Here is a 13,015-nt window from a genome sequence, read left to right as displayed (position 1 = left end):
TCTTCCCTTTGGTTAGTTCACTCCCTACAGAATTTTTCCAGTAAGAGACTATGCATTTCCCTGTAGAACCACTCACTCGACATTTCTGGCCACAGAAGAATGGACAGAAAGAGTCCATGTAACAGCCTGATCTTTAGAAACTCCTGTATGTTAATTACTCAGCAGCATCCAGTGACTAAGGAAGCGTATTTGACTCAACATTTTTTCCTTGTCAAAGTTGGGAAGGATTAGATTATTGATCTATGAAACTTAAATTCTTTCATGTCGGGCTTCCCTGGTGGCGCAGTGGTTGAGAGTCGGCCTGCTGATGCAGGGGACACGGGTTCGTGCCCTGGTCCGGGAGGATCCCACATGCCGCGGAGCGGCTGGGCCCGTGAGCCACGGCCGCTGAGGCTGCGCGTCCGGAGCCTGTGCTCCGCAACGGGAGAGGCCACAGCAGTGAGAGGCCCGCATACCGCCAAAAAAAAAAAAAAAAAATTCTTTCATGAGGCTTCTGTCTAAATATTTTAACATTACTGATTAAACAACATGTGCCCAATTAAGTGCTACAGTGGATAAAAAAGTCTACGGTACATTTCTACTAACTTAGTAAAACTGTTTAAAATACATAACAAGTAAAATAATAATCATACAGGGCTTCCCTGGTGGCGCAGTGGTTGAGAGTCCACCTGCCGATGCAGGGGACACGGGTTCGTGCCCCGGTCCGGAAAGATCCCACATGCCGCGGAGCAGCTGGGCCCGTGAGCCATGGCCGCTGAGCCTGCGCGTCCGGAGCCTGTGCTCCGCAACAGGAAAGGCCACAGCAGTGAGAGGCCCACGTACCACAAAACAAAACAAAACAAAAAATAATAATAATCATACAAATGAGTAGAAAGATACGAATAAGTTCCCCTTCCTGAAAAAAAGTAAAATGGTCTAAGGAAGCAAAAATGGACATCAAAGGATGAGGCTGGTAGTCAGCATTCTTAACAGAGGGAACACCATGAACAATCATGGAAAGAGGAAAATACAAATTATTTTGAAAGAGAGTTAATGATTCAGTAATAGTCTTCTCCCCTTATTCATCTTATATAATTATTTTCAAACTAATATTTTATAGAGCATTCTAGGATACTTTTTTTGAATATTCGTTTTATTTATTTTCTTTATTTTTTTGGCTGTGTCAGTTCTTAGTTCTGGCACATGAGATCTTTGCTGAGGCATCCAGGATCTTTCATTACAGCGCATGGGCTCTTCATTGTGGTGCGCGGGCTTCTCTCTAGTTGTGTCATGCGGGTTTTCTCTCTCTAGTTGTGGTGTGCAGGCTCCAGGGTTCATGGGCTCTGTGGTTTGCAGCACGCAGGCTCTCTTGTTGAGGTACACAAGCTCAGTAGTTGTGGCACAAGGGCTTAGTTGCCCGGCTGCATGTGGGATCTTAGTTCCCCAACCAGGGACTGAACGTGCATCCCCTGCATTGGAAGGCAGATCCTTTACCACTGGACCACCAGGGAAGTTCCTAGAATACTTTAAAACAGCTAACTTTGATTAAGGTTACAGTTGAAAGTTTTTTTCTTCTTCTGAGCAGATATTTTACCTAATTTACCTGTTAAAATACTGCCTATAGAAATCATCAACAAAACAAAAAGACAACCTACTGAATGGGAGAAAATATTTGCAAATGATAAGACTGATAAGGGGTTAATATACAAAATATATAAACAGCTCATACAACTCAACATCAAAGAAAAAAAAACAATAAAAAAAAAGGGGAGGGAGGAACTTCAAGATGGTGGAGGAGAAAGACATGGAGATCACCTTCCTTCCATAACTACATCAAAAATACACCTACATGTGGAGCAACTCCTACAGAACACCTACTGAATTCTTGCAGAAGACCTCAGACTTCCCAAAAGGCAAGAAACTTCCCACATACCTGGGTAGGGCAAAAGAAAAAAGAAAAAACAGAGACAAAAGGATAGGCACGGGACTTGCACCAGTGGGAGGGAGCCGTGAAGGAGGAAGTTTCCACACACTAGGAAGCCCTTTCACTGGTGGGGATGGAGGGTGGGCAGGGGGGGAAGCTTCGGAGTCATGGAGGAGAGCGCAGCAACAGGGGTGCAGAGGGCAAAGTGGACAGATTCCCGCACAGCGGATCAGTGCCGACCAGCACTCACCAACCTGAAAGACTTGTCTGCTCAACCGCTGGGTCGGGTGGGGGCTGGGAGCTGAGGCTCGGGCTGCGGAGGTCAGATCCCAGGGACGGGACTGGTGGTGGCTGCATGAACACAGTCTGAAGGGGGCTAGTGCACCACAGCTAGCCGGAAGGGAGTCTGGGAAAAAGTATGGATTTGCCTAAGAGGCAAGAGACCATTGTTTCGGGGTGTGCAAGGAGAGGGGATTCAGAGCACTGCCTAAATGAACCCCAGAGACAGGCATGAGCCACAGCTATCAGCGTGGACACCAGAGACGGGCATGAAATACTAACGCTGCTGCTGCAGCCACCAAGAAGCCTATGTGCAAGCACAGGTCACTATCCACACCTCCCGTCCTGGGAGCCTGTGCAGCCCGCCATTGCCAGTGTTCCGTGATCCACGGACAACTTCCCTGGGAGAACACACAGCGTTCCTCAGGCTGTTGCAATGTCTTGCCAGCCTCTGCCACTGCAGGCTCACCCTGCATTCCAGTTATAACTACCATACCCCTCCCTTCCCCCAGCCTGAGTGAGCCAGAGCCCCGGAATCATTGCTCCTTTAACACCCTCCTGTCTGGGTGAAGAACAGATGCCAAAGGGCGACCTACCTGCAGAGGCAGGGGGAAATCCAAAGCTGAACCCCAGGAGCTGTGCGAACAAAGAAGAGAAAGGGAAATCTCTCCATGCAGCATCAGGAGCAGCGGATTAAATCTCCACAATCAACTTGATGTACCCTGCATCTGTGGAATACCTGAATAGACAACGAATCATCCCAAAACTGAGGCGGTGGACTTTGGGAGCAACTGTAGACTTGGAATTTGCTTTCTGTGTCTAATTTGTTTCTACTTTTATGTTTATCTTAGTTTAGTATTTACAGCTTATTATCATTGGTAGATTTGTTTATTGATTTGTTTGCTCTCTTCTTTTATATATATATGTATATATATTTTTCTTTTTCTTTTTGTGATTGTGTATGTGTACGCTTCCTTGTGTGATTTTGTCTGTATAGGTTTACTTTTACCATCTGTCCTAGGGTTCTTTCTGTCCGTTTCTTTTTAGTATAGTTTTTAGTGCTTGTTATCATTGGTGGATTTGTTTGTGGGATTGGTTGCTCTCTCTTTTTTTTAAACTTTTTATTTATTTATTTTAATAATTTTTTTATTTTAATAACTTTATTTTTAATTTTTCTTTCTTTCGTTTTTATTTCTTTTCTCCCTTTTCTTCTGAGCCGTGTGGCTGACAGGGTCTTAGTGTTCCACCCAGGTGTCAGGCCTGAGCCTCTGAGGGGGGACAGCCAAGTTCAGGACACTGGTCCACCAGAGACTTCCTGGCCCCTCATAATATCAATCGGTGAGAACTCTCCCAGAGATCTCCATCTCAATGCTAAGACCCAGCTCCACTCAACAATCAGTAAGCTCCAGTGCTGGATATCCCATGTCAAACAAGTAGCAAGACAGGAACACAACACCACCCATTAGCAGAGAGGCTGCCTAAAATCATAATAAGGTCACAGACACCCCAAAACACACCACTGGACGTGGTCCTGCCCACCAGAAAGACAAGATCCAGACTCACCCATCAGAACACAAGCACCAGTCCCCTCCACCAGGAAGCCTACACAGCCCACTGAACCAAACTTACCCACTGGGGGCACACACCAAAAACAATGGGAACTATGAACTTGTAGCCTGTTAAAAGGAAACCCCAAACACAGTAAGTTAAGCAAATTAAGAAGACAGAGAAATACACAGCAGATGAAGGAGCAAGGTAAAAACCCACCAAACAAATGAAGAGGAAATATGCAGTCTACCTGAAAAAGAATTCAGAGTAATGATAGTAAAGATGATGCAAAATCTTGGAAATAGAATGGAGAAAATACAAGAAACATTTTAACAGGGACCAGGAAGAACTAAAGAGCAAACAAACAATGATGAACAGCACAATAAATGAAATTAAAAATTCTCTAGAAGGAATCAATAGCAGAATAACTGAGGCAGAAGAATGGATAAGTGACCTGGATGATAAAATAGTTGAAATAACTACTGCAGAGCAGAATAAAGAAAAAGAATGAAAAGAATTTAGGGCAGTCTCGGAGACCACTGGGACAACATTAAATGCACCAACATTCCAGTTATAGGGGTCCCAGAAGATGAAGTGAAAAAGAAAAGGACTGAGAAAATATTTTGAAGAGATTATAGTTGAAAACTTCCCTAATATGGGAAAGGAAATAGTCAATCAAGTCCAGGAAGTGCAGAGAGTCCCATACAGGATAAATCAAGGAGAAACATGCCAAGACACATAGTAATCAAACTATCAAAAATTAAATACAAAGAAAAAATATTAAAAGCAGCAAGGGAAAACCAACAAATAACATACAAGGGAATCCCCATAATGTTAAGAGCTGATCTTTCAGGAGAAACTCTACAAGCCAGAAGGGAGTGGTAGGACATATTTAAAGTGATGAAAGGGAAAAACGTACAACCAAGATTACTCTACCCAGCAAGGATCTCGTTCAGATTTGATGGAGAAATTAAAACTTTTACAAACAAGCAAAAGCTAAGAGAATTCAGCACCACCAAAGCAGCTTTACAACAAATGCTAAAGGAACTTCTCTAGGCAGGAAACACAAGAGAAGGAAAAGACCTACAACAACAAACCAAAAACAATTAAGAAAACGGTAATAGGAACATACATATGGATAATTACCTTAAAGCAAATGGATTAAATGCTCCAACCAAAAGACACAGACTGGTTGAATGGATACAAAAACAAGACCCATATATAAGCTGTCTACAAGAGATCCACCTCAGACATACATAGAGACTGAAAGTGAGGAGATGGAGAAAGATAATCCATGCAAATGGAAATCAAAAGAAAGCTGGAGTAGCAATTCTCATATCAGACAAAATAGACTTTAAAACAAAGACTATTACAAGAGACAAGGACACTAAATAATGATCAAGGGATCAATCCAAGAAGAAGATATAACAATTGTAAATACTTATGCACCCAACATAGGAGCACCTCAATACATAAGGCAAATACTAACAGCCATAAAAGGGGAAATCGACAGTAACACAAACAGAGTAGGGGACTTTAACACCCCACTTTCACCCATGGACAGATCATCCAAAATGAAAATAAATAAGGAAACACAAGCCTTAAATGATACATTAAAAAAGATGGACTTAATTGATATTTATAGGACATTCCATCCAGAAAAACCAGAATACACGTTTTTCTCAAGTGCTCATGGAACATTCTCCAGGATAGATCATATATTGGGTCACAAATCAAGCCTTGGTAAATTTAAGAAAATTGAAATCGTATCAAGTATCTTTTCTGACCACAATGCTATGAGCCAAGATATCAATTACAGGAAAAGATCTGTAAAAAATACAAACACATGGAGGCTAAACCATACACTACTAAATAACCAAGAGGTCACTGAGGAAATCAAAATATATCTAGGAACAAATGACAATGAAAACACAACAACCCAACACCTATGGGATGCAGCAAAAGCAGTTCTAAGAGGGAAGTATATAGCAATACAATCCTACCTAAGAAAAATCTCAAATAAACAACCTAAACTTACACCTAAAGCAATTAGAGAAAGAACAAAAAAACCCCCAAAGTTAGCCCAAGGAAAGAAGTCATAAAGATCAGATCAGAAATAAATGAAAACGAAATGAAGGAAACGATAGCAAAGGTCAATAAAACTAAAAGGTGGTTCTCTGAGAAGATAAAGAAGATTGATAAACCATTAGCCAGGCTCATCAAGAAAAAAACAGAAAAGACTCAAATCAACAGAATTAGAAATGAATAAGGAGAAGTAACAACGGACACTGCAGAAATACAAAGGATCGTGAGAGATTACTACAAGCTACTATATGCCAATAAAATGGATAACCTGGAAGAAATGGACAAATTCTTAGAAAAGCACAATCTTCTGAGACTGAACCAGGAAGAAATAGAAAATATAAACAGACCAATCACAAGCACTGAAATTGAAACTATGATTAAAAATCTTCCAACAAACAAAAGCCCAGGACAAGACAGCTTCACAGGCCAATTTTATCAAACATTTAGAGAAGAGCTAATACCTATCTTTCTCAAACTCTTCCAAAATAGAGCAGAGCGAGGAACACTCCCAAACTCATTTGATGAGGTCACCATTACCCTGATATGAAAACCAGACAAAGATGTCACAAAAAAACGACAACTACAGGCCCATAGCACTGATGAACATAGGTGAAAAATCCTCAACAAAATGCTAGCAAACAGAATCCAACAGCACACTAAAAGGATCATACACCATGATCAAGTGGGGTTTATTCCAGGAATGCAAGGATTCTTCAATATATGCAAATCTATCAATGTGATAAACCATATTAACAAATTGAAGGAGAAAAAGCATATGATTATCTCAATAGATGCAGAAAAAGCTTTTGACAAAATTCAACACCGATTTATGATAAAAACCCACCAGAAAGTAGGCATAGGGGGAACTTACCTCAACATAATAAAGGCCACATATGACAAACCCACAGCCAACATCATTCTCAATGGTGAAAAACTGAAACCATTTCCTCTAAGATCAGGAACAAGACAAGGTTGCCCACTCTCACCACTATTATTCAACACAGTTTGGAAGTCCTAGCCACGGTAATCAGGGAAGAAAAAGAAATTAAAGGAATCCAAATCGGAAAAGAAGAAGTAAAACTGTCACTCTTAGCAGATGACATGTTACTATTCACAGAGAATCCTAAATATGTTACCAGAAAACTACTAGAGCTATCAATGAATTTGGTAAAGTAGCAGGATACAAAATTAATGCACAGAAATCTCTTGCATTTCTACACACTAATGATGAAAAATCTGAAAGAGAAATTAAGGGAACACTCCCATTTACCACTGCAACAAAAAGAATAAAATACCTAGGAATAAACCTACCTAGGTAGACCTGTATGCAGAAAACTGTAAGACACTGATGAAAGAAACTAAAGATGATACAGACAGATGGAGAGATATACCATGTTCTTGGATTGGAAGAATCAACATTGTGAAAATGACTATACTATAGGATTCAGTGCAATCCCTATCAAACTACCAATGGCATTTTTCACAGAACAGAACAAAAAATTGCACAATTTGCATGGGAACACAAAAGATCCCAAATAGCCAAAGCAATCTTGAGAAAGAAAAACGGAGCTTGAGGAATCAGGCTCCTGGACTTCAGACTATACTACAAAGCTACAGTAATCAAGACAGTACAGTACTGGCACAAAAACAGAAATATATATCAATGGAACAGGATAGAAAGCCCAGAGATAAACCCACCCACATATGGTCACCTTATCTTTGACAAAGGAGCCAAGGATATACAATGGAGAAAAGAAAGCCTCTTCAATAAATGGTGCTGGGGAAACAGGATAGCTACATGTAAAAGAATGAAATTAGAACACTACCTAACACCATACACAAAAATAAACTCAAAATGGATTAGAGACCTAAATGTAAGACACTATAAATCTCTTAGAGGAAAATATAGGCAGAACACTGTATGACTTAAATCACATCAAGATCCTTTTTGACCCACCTCCTGGAGAAATGGAAATAAAAACAAAAATATACAAATGGGACCTAATGAAATTTAAAAGCTTTTGCACAGCAAAGGAAACCGTAGAGGAGATGAAAAGACAACCCTCAGAATGGTAGAAAATATTTGCAAATGAAGCAACTGACAAAGGATTAATCTCCAAAATATACAAGCAGCTCATGCAGTTCAACATCAAAGAACAAACAACCCAATCCAAAAATGGGCAGAAGAGCTAAATAGACATTTCTCCAAAGAAGATATACAGATTGTCAACAAACACATGAAATGATGCTCAACATCACTAATCGTTAGAGAAATGTAAATCAAAACTACAATGAGGTATCACCTCACAGTGGTCAGAATGGCCATCATCAAAAAAATCTACAAACGATAAATGCTGGAGAGGGTGTGGAGAAAAGGGAACACTTCTACGCTGTTGGTGGGAATGTAAATTGATACAGCCACTATGGAGAACACTATGGAGTTTCCTTAAAAAACTAAAAATAGAATTACCATACGACCCAGCAATCCCACTACTGGGCATATATCCTGAGAAAACCATAATTCTAAAAGAGTCATGTACCACATTGTTCACTGCAGCACTATTTACAATAGCCAGGACATGGAAGCAACCTAAGTTTCCACTGACAGATGAATGGATAAAGAAGGTGTGGCACATATATACAATGGAATATTATTCGCTATAAAAGGAAACAAAATTGAGTTATTTGTAGTGAGGTGGATGGACCTAGAGTCTGTCATACAGAGTGAAGTAAGTCAGAAAGAGAAAAACAACTACCATAAGCTAACACATATGTATGGAATCTAAAAATAAATAAATAAATAAATAATGGTTCTGAAGAACTAGGGGCAGGACAGGAATAAAGACACAGACATAGAGAATGGACTTGAGGACACGGGGAGGGGGAAGGGTAAGCTGGGATGAAGTGAGAGAGTGGCATGGACATATATACACTACCAAACGTAAAATAGATAGCTAGTGGGAAGCAGCCACATAGCACAGGGAGATCAGCTCGGTGCTTTGTGCCCACCTAGAGGGGTGGGATAGGGAAGGTGGGAGGGAGACGCAAGAGGGAGGGGATATGGGGATATATGTATATGTATAGCTGATTCACTTTGTTATACAGCAGCACCTAACACACCATTGTGAAGCAATTATACTCCAAAAAAGACGTTAAAAAAAAATAAAGGGCAGAAGACCTGAATAAACGCTTTTCCAAAGACATACAGATGGCCAATAGGCACATGGAAAGATCCTTAACATAATCAATCATCAGAGAAATGCAAATTAAAACCACAATGAAATAGCACTTCATACCTGTCAGAATAGCTATCATCAAAAACCCCACAAATAACAAATGTTGGTGAGGATGTGGAGAAAAGAGAGCCCTTATACACTCTTGGTGGGAATGTAAATTGGTGCAGCCACTATGGAAAACAGTATGGAGGTTTCTCAAAAAACTAAAAATAGAACTACCATATGACCCAGCAATTCTACTTCTGGGTATTTATCTGGGGAAAAAACAAGAACAAAAACCCCCACTAATTTGAAAAGATATGTGCACCCCAATGTTCAAATCAGCATTTTTTACAATTTCCAAGATATGAAAGCAACCTAAGTGTCCATCAACAGATGAATGGATAAAGAAGATGTGGTATACACACACACACACACACACACACACACAAACACACACACACACACACTAGAATACTATTTAGCCATAAAAAATGAATGAAATTTTGCCATTTGCAACAACATGAATGAACTTGGAGGGTATTATGCTTAGTGAAATAAGTCAGACAGAGAAAGACAAATACTGTATGATATCACTTCTATGTGGACTCTAAAAAGTAAAACACACTTGTGAATACAACAAAAAGGAAACAGACTCACAGATACAGAGAACAAACTAGTGGTTACCAGTGCGGAGAGGGAAGGGAGGAGGGGCAATATAGGGGTAGAGGATTAAGAGGCACTAATTACTATGTATAAATAAATAAGCTATTAAGGATATATAGTACAACACAGGGAATATAGTCAATATTTTATAGTAACTATAAATGGAACATAACCTTTAAAAATTGTGAACCACAATCTGTATACCTGAAATACAAATAGAAATAGGATTGAAATATTGGCTATTAGTAAGTCCCAATATTCACTTTAATGGAGGGAGAGAATCATAGAGCAGGATTTGAAGTGCATGTTTGAACATATCTGATGTTCTTCAAATTCATGACAACTCGGAGGAAGTTAGGAAACTTATGAAGACTCTGTATTGTAATAACTATCTTCTAGGGCTTCCCTGGTGGCGCAGTGGTTGAGAGTCTGCCTGCCGATGCAGGGGACACGTGTTCGTGCCCCGGTCCGGGAGGATCCCACATGCCGCGGAGCGGCTGGGCCCGTGAGCCATGGCCGCTGAGCCTGCGTTTCTGGAGCCTGTGCTCCGCAACGGGAGAGGCCACAGCAGTGAGAGGCCCGCGTACCACAAAAAAAAAAAAACCAAAAAAAAACTGTCTTCCAGCAGCTCAATTTTTCTCCATTTGTACAAATCTCTGGTCTTCATTCCATAGTGGAAATACACAGTATTACCTCTGATCTTTGTGTGCAGGATACATCTTAAAATTTAAGAAAGAAAGAAAGAGACTGAAAAAGAATATACATACACACACACACACACACACACACACACACACACACACATATATAATCACTTAGCTGTACACCTGAAACTAACATTATAAATTAACTATACATCAATAAAAATTTCTTTAATAAAGAAAGAAAGAGATAATCTGGCCCTTGCTTACTTTTCCAGCCCTGTTTTCTCCTGGTACATTCCTGAAATTCTGTATTTTAGTCACTAGACTCTGATCTGGTGGAGGAGCTGAGTTCTTCTTGCTTCTAAACCTTCACACATGCTGTTCCCTGCCTGGGAAATTCTGCTCATTAGTTATGTCTCCCATTAGACAACCACTTCTTCCAGGAAGTCCCCTGGTTCTTCCACATTTGAGCAAGGTGGATTTCCTGAAGACTTTCATAGCCTCTGAGCTTTCCCTGTCCCAGTTTTCATCACGTTACCCTGGAAGTGCTTGCCTCCTGATTAAATCCCCCCTAGAGAGGAAAAGTCCATGGGGACTAGGAATTGAGACTATAGCACTGAGTGACTAGGTGTTGAACAAATGAATGAAAACACAAGTGAACAAACGAATGGATGATTCTACATTATTTTTAAAAAATTTTTATTGGAGTATAGTTGATTTACAATGTTGTATTGATTCTACATTATTACCTAAGAGAATTCTCTTACTTGAGGAAAAGTTGAGTAGAAAATTTTTAGTTCTGTTTTTATTGAGGAGCATTTCTTTCTGTCCAAATTGAAGAAAAAACAGACAAACAACAAGAGGTGAAAAAACTCCACCAAGTTGAGAGGAAAGCATTATATGGTCACTGCTCTGTCTGCTGTTCCTGATTCAGTCTCCACATATCCATGATGCGTCTAACTTGTGTCTTTATTTTTTAAACAAAAGCTGACTGAGGAGTCTGTAGGGAACAACATGGCACCTGATAGCAAGAAACTATCATAGGAAGTGTGGCTTTGCCCCTTTACATGCTGGGAATTGATATTAATTACAGCAAATCTTACGACAGCTGGTACTGAATGAGAGTCTTTCTGAACATTATTAACTTCCTGTGCAAAACGAGTCTGAGATTATGTTATCTCCATTTTCCATACAGAATCGCTGAGACACAGAGAGATGAGCAACTTACTCATATTCACCTAGGTCGTGAGAGCCAAGCATAACTGATTCTGACGCCCAAGCTCGTGACCCTTTCCTATTAGGGGCAAGAAGGCCTGGCAAAGGGCCCGGGTTGGGAAAACTGTCTGAACAGATGGGTTGGGCTCCAGAATCATCAAGGAGTAGGAACTGGAACTTGAGGGTCAGGCCACACCTACTGAGATGGGGGTCGTACTGTTTACAGACAGGGAAGAGCAGCGTATGTTCAGATGGTCCCAAATGTGGCCATTTGCGCGGCTTCTGCTGTGCACCTTTCCCACCCACCCTCAGCATATTCCAGAGAAACACACTGAGAAACAAAAGTTTAGTGTTTCTCACCTAAAATTGAACCATTTTGTTCCTCAGAGCCTCCAGCAGTAAAGCTGCATCACTAGCTACCTGTTTTCTCAGTGAGAAAGCTCAAAAGCCCACTTGCTGTTTCCTATCGACATTCCCTGGACACTCTCCCCCCACCCCCTCCTATCCCCTCCCAGAATTCATGATTTGACAACCTCGAGGCTCTGGGAGATGATGACATCTCCACCACCACCGTGAAAGTTACCCCCATCCCCACCCCATTCATCAGACAGGAAGAAGAGAAGGCAAGCATCTGTGCAGCTGTGTGCCCCTCAACAAGGAATTTATGAAAGGACCTGAGATTCTCACACAGAACACATAAATCTCTGGCAGCGTTATGCCATATTGAACTCTTAACCCCAAACAATGGATGACGGTGGCAACCAGACCATTTTGGTGACTGCTGAAGAACAGCAAGGATATCCTCATCGTGTATGATTCATTCTTTAAATACTGTGAACCACATTGGGAAGTCGCAGGTCATACTAGTGACTACAGAGAATGTTTGTAAAACCATTGCTCACCTCCTTTATTGGCAGTGTTTCCAGTAGATTCTCCTCCTCCCTTGCACCTAGTGAAATCCTTGTTCCTGACAACTCATCCTCACAAGGAAAGGCTATGACATCACCCATGGTTACTCCGAGGGAACTGTGACATTCTCAAATTAATCAGACAGAAAGATGAGGGAGGCAGATATATTTATCTATAAACTTTTATGTAATCAGCTGTAGCAGGAAGAAACATGCCAGGAGAGAATGTTATAAAGGTTTGGAATAGGATACGTTGGTAGGTAAACCCTGCTGAAATGCGGCAAAGCCTCTTTGAAGTTATGGATTTAATTTAATCACAACCAGACAAAGAGCTGCGTGAACAGTCGTGCATGCTGATTCTCAAAACAAAACAAAATCCCAAGATATAAACTCCTCTTTTCCTACAGTGGAACTGGGAATTCTTCCAAGACGACTTAAAATAACACTTACTGTTCAATTATCTTGTGGGAAAATAGTGATTATATAGAGTTCCAAAACATAGCAAATCTGCCCACCTCCAGTGGAATTCAAAATACTTTGTTTAGTTAGTAA

General features: G+C 40.6%; 1 protein-coding gene across 1 annotated transcript in view; it reads right to left on the bottom strand.

Annotated features, from left to right (window-relative positions):
• The window catches only part of ITGA2 (integrin subunit alpha 2), a gene marked incomplete at both ends in the record, with an annotated part of 103,571 nt that overhangs the window by 54,408 nt on the left and 36,148 nt on the right, over positions 1 to 13,015 (bottom strand). The gene's annotated exons all lie outside the window — the stretch shown is intronic.

This window comes from Grampus griseus (assembly GCF_964374135.1).
Source record: "Grampus griseus genome assembly, chromosome: 3".
Lineage (NCBI taxonomy): Eukaryota > Metazoa > Chordata > Mammalia > Artiodactyla > Delphinidae > Grampus > Grampus griseus.
This window is presented reverse-complemented; position numbering and strand designations above follow the sequence as displayed.